Here is a 14,031-nt window from a genome sequence, read left to right on the forward strand (position 1 = left end):
TTAGTTTCCTCTTCCTTCTGATCAACCTTCGTATACGCTTAAGCTATCTTTCGATCTGCAGTTCATGATATTAGTTATTACTTTAGCCTTTCAATCTTTCATGGACGCTATGGAATATCCATGATACAATCTTCTAACAATTCAATACTTTGTCTATGACCTCGACTCAATTCTTTCTTTTAACTTATACCGGAGTCTTCTATGGCTGTATGATTGTCAACATATATGCTGCATGGATAATACTCCAAAATATTGAGTGCATTTATAACGTAACTCACTCTGGATCATCGATCGAATAATTCCTTTCATTCCTTCTCAACTTTATTTAAACATAAGCTATTACTTTTCCTGGTCTTTCTGGCCCCTTGTTGCGTGCATACTTATCTTATCTTAGTTCCCACGCATGCCGGAATTTTCGTGCAACTCATATGATCTCGTATATTACTTTCGATTTTACTTCTCGTTCATTAGCCACGATAGGTGCCACTTTCTTATGGAGTGCATACAATGTTGTTGTCAGACTGTTGTTACAAGACCATTTCCTCTTTGGGTCACTGTGCTTAGGTTGAAGCCTTCTTCCTTGTTTTCTCAGCTAGTCTTTCGTTGTAGTACTTAGGAAAGACCCTCTGACTCTTGTAAAGATACTAGCTTATTACATCGTATACCCAATAAAAAAATTTATGTTCGTACTCACCTATAATTATACTTAGTTACTTACCTCCACGCTCATGTGCTCGTACAGTTACTTCTGAACTGAAGTTTTGACTATCTTCCCAGTGAGACTTTCTTTTATTTCCGTAGCATTTATATGGTACCTTTTACTACCCCAACTCCTATCTGAATATTTCTCAAGGGTCACGATGTCGTACTTGCAAGACTGAATTTACTATATTGGGTTTTACTATGTTTATCTTGCACGATCTGCTGATTTGTCGGTAACCTCTTGTCTATCCATAACTAGGCTCTTCCTAAATCAACTGCTAACTACTCGTTGTCCCATTCTCACATCAATATTATGCGTAATCTTTCTTGGGTTATTTCCCTTGTCTTAACATACCTCTCGCACTGGTTCCTTATTTACCCATAACATCCCGGGCAGGAACCCTTACTTCCTTTCCTTGACGTCGTGCTTGCATAATGTTCTGGAATCGTAGCATATTTGTAGGATTTGAATAAGTGCAATCTTATCCCTTTCTCATTTTTATCGCATTCTTCCTTTACCATTCCATAGTTACTAGAACCACTTAATTATGACTTAATGCCACATCACTCCATATTCCCCCCTTTAGGGGAGTACTAAGATTTATTGCTACGACGATCTACCTATAGATGTTTTACCTCTTCATCTTTTGCGTCTTTTCACATCATCGATGACCCTTACTCGCCTTTCGGTAATCCTTCTGTACCAAGGACAACAAAATTCTTTACTCACGGGGGTGACACCTAGTGTAACTGGCACACATAGCCCCTTAAGCTTAACTTTGCTCACATTGCTTGCTTTAGGGAAGCGTCTTCCTGAATGACCTTTAAAGGGTATTCTTCTGTCGCCTCATGATGTCGACTATTATCAAATAACTCAGTCCCTAATTCATGTTTAGTTTATCTTGTTTACCAGCCCATACTGATTTCCATTACTCTGGGGTCTAACTTTTCCTTCTGGTAATCACGTTAGAGTCACTAACTTATTTCTTGAAATGAAGATATGGCTTTATGGCCTATACTCTTTTGTTGTCCCAAGGCCTGTCACCTCTCATCTTTTTCTTCCCTTGACTATAGACTCTGTAATACTGTCAATTTTAATTTTAATTTTTTTTTGATCTACCGTTGTCATCCATGTATCACATCTTACTCATAATGCTTCATTAACTCTCTTCTTATTTCCTTGCTAACATTTATATCTATCACTTTATTCTGAAAACTTCAACAAGACATTCTTTTGATTTTAGCTCCCCTTGCTCCATCCACCGACTCTTCGGGTTGCCTAACATTCTCTCTCTACTAGGGACGGGAGCCATACTAAGATAATATTTATCCTTTCCAGGCTTCTAGTGCCTATCTTTTTAGTACTCATATCTAGCTGTACTATTTTAGAGTGCACCATCTGGGTGTCTCACAAGGAGATCCATTACCACGTTTTCACTATCCTTCGGAAATGTCAACTAATACTAACAGTCCATCCACCAATTTGGGTTAATCTAACCCCAGTCGGATCCTCATAAGCCGTCCTTCTCTTAAACTATATCTGTTAGCTCCCATAGGGCATAACTAAGATGGGTGTGGTACATACCTCTGTTATTGTTGAAGGTAACTCAAAATGCTTATATCTCTCTTCGTGAATGGTAAATAATGATAATCTTCACTAGCTGGGCTTTGTGTAGGGGTTGTGGTATTATGAAATACACATCCACCCACATATATTGGGGTGAGGCGGAATGACCGCTTTGTGTAGGGGTTGTGGTATTGTGGAAGACACCTCCACCCGCATATATTGGGGTGAGGCGGTAGGGCCGCTTTGTGTAGGGATTGTGGTATTGTGATATACCACCACCCATATATATTGGGGTAAGGCGGTGGGGCCGCTTTGTGTAGGGATTGTGGTATTGTGATACACCTCCACCGCATATGTTGGGGTTAGGCGGCAGGGCCAATTTGTGTGAAGGTGGTTATAGAGGATCCCAGACTGAATCTATAAATGTTAATGGAAGCTCTAAATATATTTGCTTGACGTTAACGGCTATCTAAGCCCATTTATTGTTGCTATGATTCATCATATTCATGTCGTATTTCCAAGCCCTTGAATAGGTGTATTTGTATTGTGTAAGTGAACATTGTGAACGGTCTATGAGACGCATATGTGTATAATATGATATGTGAACACTATGGACGGTTTGTGAAATGTATATGTGTAATATAAGGGAGGAAGGTGCCACTTTCATTGGCCTTGTTTGTACATGTTGTTACAGTTACATTATATTATGTATTCCACGTATGGTTTATATGGCTCAGTTGATCCTAAAAAAGGTTTAGAATGATGCAAGTATAATAAAGCTTGAAATGTGATCCTGTGGGATGTTTCGTAGTTTCTTGATGTACTTTATTTGCCTTTTATTTGAGTTACCGTATTTTCATATGTTGTTTTGACTCCCTTACATACGAGTATTATTCCACATTTACTCACGTCCCTTTTGTCGGGGGCGCTGTATCTTTTAATGGATGCAGGTATACTTCTACACGATGATATGGATCTTTGATAGGGATCTTCTTCACTACACAGCTTATGGTAAGCCCGCTACAATTCTAGTGGGTGTTTGGGTCTAGTTCATTTTATGTATATAGGTATCCATTGTCGTAGAAGCTCCATGTACACTGTGGGTCATGTAATCAAAGATTTGAGTTTTGTCATGTTTATGTTTACAGTATTTACAGTTATTTATAAAGCTGTGTAACCATCACGAGAAAGAAAATATGGGCCATTGAGAAAAATGTATTCAATATGAAAGTCAAGATCTAATTATGTTATGGTAAAGCATGCATGAGTAATGATGAGTGGTTAATATAAATTAGGCTTGCTCAACTGGGTTTGCTCGGTTGAGCGCGCGCTCCCTGAGTTCGGGGCGTGACAGATTTACTTACCCTCTAACCTTTACGGTACTTACTTACTACCTGTTAAAAATAACATAAATACTTATAACCTCAAAAATAATCTCATTCCCAAGCTTACGTCGATTAACTTACGGCGAAACTTTAACGTACGAAATGCGGGATGTAACATTGATCCCCTCACTAGACACCACATGACCCAAAAATGTCACCGAATCAAGCTAGGCACACTCGGAGAATTTTTCATATAACTTCTTCTCCCTTAAGGTCTAAATCATGATCCTCAAATGCTGCTCATGATCCTCCCAGTTGCGAGAATATACCAAGATGCCGACAATAAACACTATGAGGAATGAGTTAAGATATGGCTGGAATACACTGTTCATCAAGTGCATGAATGTTGCTGGGGCATTGGTCAGCCGAAATGACATCACGAGGTACTCGTAGTGACCATACCGAGTCCTAAAAGCAGTATTTAGAATATCCAGGTCCAGAATCTTCAGCAGATGGTACCTTACCGCAAATCATTCTTCGAGAACACTTTGGCACCCTGAAGCTGGTCAAATAAGTCATCAATGCGCGGTAATGGGTAAATGTTCTTAATTGTAACCTTGTTCAGCTTTCTATAATCAATGCACATCCGCATAGTACCATCCTTCTACTTCACAAACAGAACCGGAGCATCCCAAGGTTAAAAACTAGGTCGGATGAGACCCTTATCAAGCAACTCACGTAGATGTTCCTTTAACTCCTTCAACTCTACTGGTGCCATACGATATGATGGAATAGAAATGGGCTGAGTGCTCGGCACTAGGTCAATACCAAAATTGATATCTCTATCGGGCAGCATGCCTGGAAGGTATGCTGGAAACTCATCTGAAAAATCTCTCACTACCGGAACTTACTCAACGGTAGGAGTATCAGCACTGGCATCTCTCACAAAGACTAGATATGCTTTACACCCCTTCTCAACCATCCGTCGTGCCTTAAGGAAGGACATAACTCTGCTAGGAATATAATCCAATGTACCCCTCCACTCCAACCACAGCAAACCTAGCATAGCCAGTGTCACGGTCTTGGCGTGACAATCCAGAATAGTGTGATCGGGCGACAACCAGTCCATGCCTAAGATCACATCAAAGTCTACCATATTGAGTAACAATATATCAACTCTGGTCTCAAAACTACTTATAACAACTAAACACGACCAATAAATACGTTCCATAATAATAAAATCTCCCACAAGCGTGGACACATATAAAGGAGAACTCAAAGAATCATGAGATATATCCAAATACAAAGCAAAGTAATATGACATATATGAATAAGTGGATCCTGGATCAACTAAGAGTGAGGCATCCCTATGACAAACCAGAACCATACCTGTGATGATAGCATCCGATGCAACCGCCTTTGTCCTACCAGGAAAAGCATATAAACGAGCCTGGCCTCCCCCTCTAGGGCGACCTCTACCTGCCTGACCTCCACCTCTAGCTGGTGGGGCAGGTGGAGCGGCAACTGGAGCATATAAACGAGCCTGACCTCCACCTCCACCTTCGAACCCTGTGGTCCTTGTGGAATCCGTAGAGCCTGTGTAGTCTATGGAAGTGCACCCCTTTTGAGTTTGGGGAAGTCCCTCACCATATGTATGGTATCACCACACTCAAAACAAGCTCTCAGTAGGCGTGGCTACTGAAACTGACCATGGCCTAGTCGGCTGGACTGTCCGCAAAAGGCAATCCATGTAGGAGGTGCACTAGAAAGTGGCTGAGCAAAATGGGCAACCTGGGACCTCGGAATAGTAGAAGCACTGCTAGTAGCTAGAAGTGTTGAATGAATTGGGCGGCTCACAAAGCCTCTGCCATGACGGGCTATAATTGGAGCGTGGGCACCACTATATCCTCTCGAATCTCGAGGCCTCTTGGCCTCCCTATCCTCTCTCTCTCTCTCTCTCTCACGACCTCGTATACCCTCCAACCTTTGCGATATCTCTACCACCTGCTGATACGGAGTATTCGTCTTCAACTCTCAATCCATACTGAATCTAAGACCATAGTTGAGCCCCTCGATAAATCTGCGGACTCGTTATCTCACTGTAGAAATCAAGGCCGGTGCATGTCGGTACAACTCATTAAATCTGATAGCATACTCTAACACTGACATAGTCCCCTGATGCAGCTACTCGAACTCTATCTGTCATGCATCCCGAAGGGTCTGGGGAACAAACTCTCTAGAGAACATCTCTGAAAACTAAGCCAGGTGAGTGGGGCTGCATCAGATGTCTTACCCTCTTCATGAGCCCGCCACCATCGATACACTGCTCCTAACAGCTAAAATATAGTAAAAGCAACTTCGCTCACCTCCACAATACCCACGATGTGAAGAATATGGCGACACTTCTCTAGAAAACCATGCGCATCCTCGGTAGTTGTGCCACTAAAAGTAGGAGGATCATACTTCTTGAACCTCTCAAGTCTCTTTTGTTCCTCCTCAGATATTATGGCCTGACCTCAGGTTGAACCGGTATAACAGGTTGTGCTGGCATGACATCTGGGACTGATCAATGTGGACCCGCTGCTCTGGAGTACGGGTCGCGGGAGTCTGAGCTCCTCCCCCAGCCTGAGATGTGGCTGGTGCAAGGGGAATCAATCCTACCTGAGCTAGAGTGCCGAACATGCCCAAATATTGTGCTAGGGTCTCCTGAAATCCAGGGGCAGTTACAGGCGCCTCGAGTTCCTGTACCCCAATCAGAGCTACTGGTGGCTCCTTAGTCTCTGCTCGGGCAGGTGCTCTGGCTATAGCACGTGCCCCTCCTAGGCCTTTGCCATGGCCCCAGCCTCGTGAGGCTCTAGTAGGGGGTGCGAGTGTCTGATTAACGGATCCAACAGTTCGTGTCCTCACCATCTGTGAGAGAATAGAAGACAAAGATTCAGATTTTGAAGTCGACCAATTCTCACGATAAGGAATCAAGGAGTGGAATTTCCTAAATGATTTATAGTCTCTCAAAGATAAGTACAAACGTCTTCGTACCGATCCGCAAGACTCTACTAAACTTGCTTATGACTCGTAACACCTATGAACCTAGAGCTTTGATACCAACTTGTCACGACCCCAAATTCCCACCGAAACTTAACATCAAACACAGTCGGACCTATCTTTAAACTCAAATCAATTTCTCCAATTATAGCACTTTGTGGTCTATCAAATGCTTTCACGTTCATGCTGCCCAGTCATATTTTAGGTATACCTATACCCAACCTCCTCAAAGTGGTCAAAAGTCATATATTCAGACTCGAACCTCCATAGATCAAGACCCAAGCAATGAACTTGTTTTCATATTGCATAACGATGTGCAATGCCCGGTTGTGACCCAAACCTTCGGGTGTCAACTCATCTTTATGGAAAGTGATTTTGTGTGTTTCCAATATTTGTCCCATCATGTTCTCCATTTCTCCACTACTGATGCCAACATGCACATAAGCTTCACTCAACACCTTCATCAAGGCATTCTTGTGTGCGTCTAAATTTTGTTGCTGCGATAAGCTGGATATCTGGGTGGGAGTTTTGTTCAGATGATCGATGACAGAATATTCCTTGGCCTTTACCTTTCTCCACAAGTCATAAGTACTTGTTTCCACAACAGGTTGTTTTGGTGTAGCTTTCTTACTTGTCCCTCCCTGGGCAAGATTCTCTAGTGTATACACTCTCCTTGTACTAGTCATTCCTTGAGCGGCACCTACTTCTTCGGCCTTAGACTTTCCTTTTCTTCTGGCTTCAACCACATAGTCCCATGGAACAACATTAGATTGGTAAACTGGTGATGGAGCTATCATCATAGTGAACGATGTCCTAGCTATAGCCACTTAGAATTTAAATGGTCCCTTGTCTTGCACCACTACTGGTGAGGGCATTACAGGGGATGCCACATCAGTGTCTCTTTCGCAAATAAGATCAATAAACCCATTCCTGGTCCCATTCCTCATCAGTTTCGATCATGTTTACTCCCTCACCCCTGTGGTTGGGAAAGGGGTTGTTGCAGACATTGGTTGTGGACTCCTTCAACTGTATTACTTTGGTATCAATCAGTGTTTGAATCTTATCTTTTAACATGAAACATTTCTTAATGGTGTACCCTTTCATGCCAGAGTGATAGGCACAGACTTTGTTGGGGTTGATCCACTGAGCTAAGTTTCGGTTGCAGCTACGGGGATAGGAATGATGTAACTGACGGCTTTCAATCTTTCATACAACCAGGCTATTGGTTCAGCAAGATTGGTGTATTGCTTGGGAGGTCTGTGGTCAAAGTTGGCTTTTGGTTTAGGGTAGTGGTCAAAGTTGGCTTTTGGGGGTAAGTGATAGTATGATGGGTGGGTATTGTAGGTATGATAGGTGGTAGCAAGATAATGGTACTTTGGGGATGAGGGATGATATACTGGTGGGGGTGTTTGATAGGTGATTGGATATTTTGGCCCTTGGGCTACCATCACAGCACCCACTTCCTTCTTCTTTGAGATGCCTCCGGACTATAAAGCTTTATTAGTGTCCTGTAGAGCTTCCAAATTGGTAACCATACAAAATTTCATACCTTCTTCAATTATTTCCCCTAACTTAATGATGTCAGAGAATTTGTGGTTTATTATGACCATCAACTTTTCATAGTACTACCGGTCCTCAGCCCGCACGAAGAACTTATTTATCTGTTCTTCCTTTAGTGTTGGCCTTACCTTAGCGGCTTCATATCTTCAATAGCTAGCATACTCACATAAGGTTTTCATGGATTTCTTCTTGAGGTTCTGAATGTAGAACACATCTTGTACCTTTTTCGTGTTGAACCTAAATTTGTCCATAAAATATGATGCCATATTCATCTAATTGGACATTTTGACAAATGTACTATGACAAGGTGTCTCCTGTAAGACTTCGCATAAATATCTTTATGCAAATTTGCTCATTTTTACCCACACCTACGAGCTTGTGGCAATAAGTTCGCAAATATGTTTTGGGATCACCAATACCATCAAACATTTCAAACTTCGGAGGTTTGTAACCCTCGGGCAGTTCTACATCAGGTTGAATACATAAGTCTTCATAGTTTAAGCCTTCAATACTCTTTCCTCCTTTGACACTCTGGACCCTTCAAGAAAACTTCTTCAACTCCTCGGTCATGTTCTTAATGAGCATGTCCTTTTAGGTGGGTTCAAGTGTATATAGGGTTTGTTGGGGTGGATATGGCAAGGTTTCCACATATATGGGGTTGCTTTGGTAGGTTCCATGGGCTTGAGGATACAAATGATCATTGATAGATGCTTGGGGTGGATCATGGGTAGTTTGTAGTGAATTTTGAGGAGAAAGGTAAGTTACAGTTTGTGGTTATTGAGTTGCATTGAGGTGGTGTTGTTGAAGAACTTGTAGCGGTGGCAGATTCAAATTTTGTAGAAGTGTAGGGTTGTTGTACTTTTGAGTGATAGCGGGATTATTTGGAACTTCAGATTGTGGATTATGAGTTTGTGGATTTTGGGGTTGTGGCGGATTTTGAGTAGTGGTATTTTGGTAGTTGATATTGGGGACGTTTAAGGTAAGGGACTGGATGGCGAGGTTATGGACCTGCTCTAACTCGCCTTGCAGTTCCAAGATCTTTTGATCCAAACGCAGAACCAACTTGTTCTACTCGGTTGTACTTCTTCCATCTAAGGTTTTTACATTCTCTGTCAAAGGAGCATTGTCTTTCCCATTTCCACTTACGTTGTCCATTTTCTCTTTACCTTTGCCTTTGATGCTTCTAGGAGGGGAGGAGGTGGAGGACCTCTGGATCTTGTATGGTATGTCGATGTTTTCAGAGTGCACAAACCAACCTTTGGGAATGAGAATAATCAAAAGAAAGAAAAGTAAAAGGTAAACAAGTAACACATAAAATATTTAATAGTTCGTGTCCTAATTTGGGGACCTTGTTGTGCCCAAGGTAGGCCTAAGCAACAAGTAAACTTGGAGAAATTTGTGCCAAAATTTGTGCCAATATTGTTTCATCCCATTAATGCAAAAAAAATCATACCATTCTATTACTAAAAAAAATATTGAAATAGAATCACTAGTGGCACAAGGCCTTATTACATCAATTCTAAAACGAAATCTAACTATGAAATATTAAAGGAAATTTCCTATTCTACTTGGTCTCGGATAGCCCTTCTCCATGTCTTGCCTTCTTTACTCCTCCGATCATGTTCCCGAGGTCGCTCATGTCAAGCAGCGGGTATGCCATTGCTAGTTTTCCTCCTTCACCATATCCCGTACCCTGGCAGTCCTAGAATCTATTCCTCACTTTCCCCTCTAACCTCATCAATCCCTGCTCCAAATACTCCAACCTTTGTGTCTCTTTGTTTGCTATTTCTCTCTATTTTTCTATAGCTTCCATGTCTGTCTTGTGTTGCTCTATGTGCTTGGCTTCAGATTCAAAGACCGTCTTGTACAACCTTTTGTATTTTACTTGAGCTTTAGCCTCTTCATCTATGATCCTTCCCTTTAGCTTGATACCCGGTTTGAAATCCCCAATTATGTGATATTTCAGCCACGAAAGGTAGTAGTACATGTGTCCAACATGATACCTATCATGATATATGGTCTCATCTTCCAAAATGATTTTCTGATTCCACATATGTTGGGATTTGAACTTGAAAAGCACGACGTCCCCCTTAAAAATTTCCTTATATTGTGTCATATTGGATACTTGTTGTATAACCTGCTTTCTTTCATCCTGCTTCATTACTCTTATTGGAACATAAGGGTAAATACCTTGCAATCCTATCAACACCAGATGAGTAGCCTTCTTGGATCGGATTATGAACTCCTTCCTTGGAAACCACTTGAACATCCATTGTACCTATTTCTCGGTCAGATTGCTGAAGAGGTATGCCCATCCTTGAGCATTTATGGGCCTAGCAAATCTTTTAGGAGCAAAGGTCATCTTCTTTGGTTGGTGGCTAGCAATATAGCCATTCATTGTCCTGCAAAGGAATTCTTGGCGGTAATCGCCTCTTCAGAGATGCTCTATTAACCATATCTGCAACAAAAGGTTGCTCCCCTCAAAGTAGCGTGCCTCCTGCTTGTATCAATTCAGGGCTCGATACATTTTCCAATATCATAAAGACGATAGTATAGGTATGTCCCTCAATTCCCTCCATCATGGTTCTGGCTACCATAGCTAGTCGAGTATGGATTTTACCTCTTTACATTGGGAAGATTAGCCGCCCCAAGAAGCATACAACGAAAACATAAACTCTACGGTGAATCCACCCAATAGAAGTGATGGCCAATTCTTCGTGAAAAAATCGGTATGATTTGTTGTGTCCATACCGTTCATCCAAAAAATCAAAAGAAATGTAAACAGCTCAGTTCATTGTTCTTCTTAATCCCATACATTTTCAAAAATCGCGGGGTGTGCAGTTTTTCGGTACCAGCAAACCCGGACTATCCTAGGGGAGTTTAGAAAAACCTCTAATTTCCTGCAAGATCGGGGTTATCTCCAAGTTTTCGAATCGGAAGACGGTCCTTTTCTCATCCCAAAATATAGTAGTAGCCTTGATCAGTTCCCTGCATAGCTGAACGTCCATTAAGGATGGCAAGTTGCCCAGTATCGTTCTCGCATGATTCTTGTCATACTAAGGGAGGTAAAACTAAAAGTGATTATTATATTAATGAGGTGATATTTTAAGGTATTTGAATCATATAATATTCTTATGTTATGTTTTAAAGTGAAGCAAGTTGTAAACCAAAAGTCGGCAAAAGTTATTGCAAGTTACGTTCATATTTTTGCTGAAATTTAGGTCTAATGTGACTGAGCTTTTATCCCAACGTACTTGGAGTTACTTGGTTGTCCACCCACAAAATTTAATGTCTATGAGTCTAATTTTCAACTGATTAAACCGTTAGAATATTGGAGCAGAGAGATATTTGCATTTTCGCGAGACTACGCAGGAAGACCCTAAGGAACTCATTTAGGTGGTGGTCGACCTACTTCGTTTTAAAAACGATTTGGACGACCATTCTTGTTCTTTTTCGACCCAACATCGTGCCTACACTCCTACTAACCCTCCTAAACAGATTACAAAGGTTCAATTGTGATACTAAACTGATTACACCATATTCCAACATCAAAAGTTAGGAATGGTGAGGAACACCACTTCTATGATGTTGCGATGATGTTAAGGGTTGTTGTGAGATAAGAGGAACTTGGATTTCGAGTTGTAGTTTCTGTATAAGGTAATTGTATTATGTCCTTGATTTGTCTTAATTTTATTCAAGTGTTAGTTGAGTTGTTTGAATGAAAAACTATGAGCTAGTGCTTGAAATAGCATGAGGTGTTGTTGTCTTTTTGGTGGGCTATTTTGAGGATGTGTATATGACTTCATGTGGCTGGAAAAGTTTAACGATCCGACCGGTCGTTTTGAGAATTTGTACTTCGTTCGGTGGTTTGAGGGCATGAGTAGCTCCGTATGATGTATTATGATTTATGTGCATCGTCGGTTTCGATTTTCGGGTGATTCAAAATTAGTTTGGAAGAATGAATTCCATATTTGAAGCTTTAAGTTGGAAGAGTTGACCAAGTTTGACTATTGAGTATTTGACCTCGATTGGTGTTTTGATGGTTTTGTTAGGTCCGTATGGTAATTTTGGACTTGGGCATATACCCGGATTTGCATTTGGATATTTCTAGAAGGTTTCAACACTATTTGGCAAAAGTTGGAAATTTGAAGGTTTAAAATTTTTATAAGTTTGATAGAGAGTTGACTTTGATGATGTAGGGTTCATATTACGGTTTCGAGGATTGGAATAGCTTCGTTATGTCATTTGAGATTTGTGTGAAAAATTTGAGGTCATTCCGAATAGATTTGATATGTTTCGGCATGAGTTTTAGAAGTCGAAAGTTCAAAAGTTCATTAAGTTTGATTGGAGGTACGATTCGTGGTTTTGATATTTTTGTGCATGATTTGAGTTCTCGAGTAAGTCTGTGTTATGATATGGGACTTGTTGATATGTTCAGACAGGGTCCCGAGGGGCTCGGGTGAGTTTCAGATAGATTTGGGTTGTGTTGTGCTCATTTTTTGATATTTTGCCGTCATATCTTCAAGCATAAATGGTTCCCCATTTAGCAAATGAACACCAATTAATATTTTTATTAAATCATTAGATCCGTATCGTAATTACGGAGCCATAGCAAAATGAATTGTCGCATTTGGACATCGTATGAGGGAGTTATGCTCATTTTAGTATCGGAGAAGAGAGCTGGTGTTGGTGCTTCGCAGATGCGAAGTTGTGTCCGCATCTGAGACCCCACAGATGCGAAAAAGGGTCCGCAAAGTGGATATGAGAGATGGAAATGCGCAGGTGCATAGTTTTTAACGCAAAAGCGAAAATCCCTGCGTATAAAAAATCAGACTGCGCTCTTTTGATATTTTGAGCATAGCGTGAGTTCTAGAGCTCCGATTGAGGTAATGTTTGCGGCGTTCTTCTCGTCTTTTCATGGGGGTCAGTATCTAACTACAATTTCTATATTTTAATATGATTACAGGATTTCATTTTTGAATTAATCCATATTTTGAATGGAGAATTGGTGATTTTTATCAAAACCTTTTCTAAAGTGAATAATTGAGTTTTGAATATCGATTCGGAATTGGAATTGGATGAAATTAGTATGGTTAGACTCATAATTGAATGAGTTGTCGCATTTTGTGAGTTTTCTCGGGTTCCGAGGTACAAGCCCGAGTTTGACTTTTTGGTTGACCTTGATTTAAAGATTTAACCTTTATCGATTGGATTTGTTCCTTTGGCATTACTTGATGATCTTGAGTTGCTTTTGGCAAGTTTCGAGCCGTTCAGAGGTTGGTACGCACGGGATGGCATTTCTAGAGTATTTTTTGGCTTGCTCGGTATTAGATTTGGCTTGTTTGAGGTAAGTATCTTATCTAAACTTAGTTGAGGCAATAGTTTCCTGAATTATTTGTGATAGCTACGTGCTATGGATGCACTTATGTGTGGGATTTGAGTTATGATAGCACACATTGCAAATGCCTACACTTTTGCATGTTATTATACCAGTCCAGGAGCATGAAATCTGATATTTATCTATCATTTGCATGTGTTCTTGTATACTTACTTCTGTGTGCTATGATTTGGACTGGGTGCCTGTGACCACGCTGTGCGGATTGTGTTGTTATGCCTGTGACCATGCCGGGTGGATTATGATATTGTGCATGTGACCACGCCGGGCGGATTGGTATTATTAGCACGTGAGTTGTCTGTGCGGATCCAAATATTGATATTATTAGCACGTGAGTTGTCCGTACGAATTCAGATATTGATATTATTGGCATGAGATGTCTGTGCAGCACGTGAGTTGTCCATGCAGTTGATATTATTAGCACGTAAGTTATCCGTGTA

This window comes from Nicotiana tabacum, chromosome 4 (genome assembly GCF_000715075.1).
Source record: "Nicotiana tabacum cultivar K326 chromosome 4, ASM71507v2, whole genome shotgun sequence".
Lineage (NCBI taxonomy): Eukaryota > Viridiplantae > Streptophyta > Magnoliopsida > Solanales > Solanaceae > Nicotiana > Nicotiana tabacum.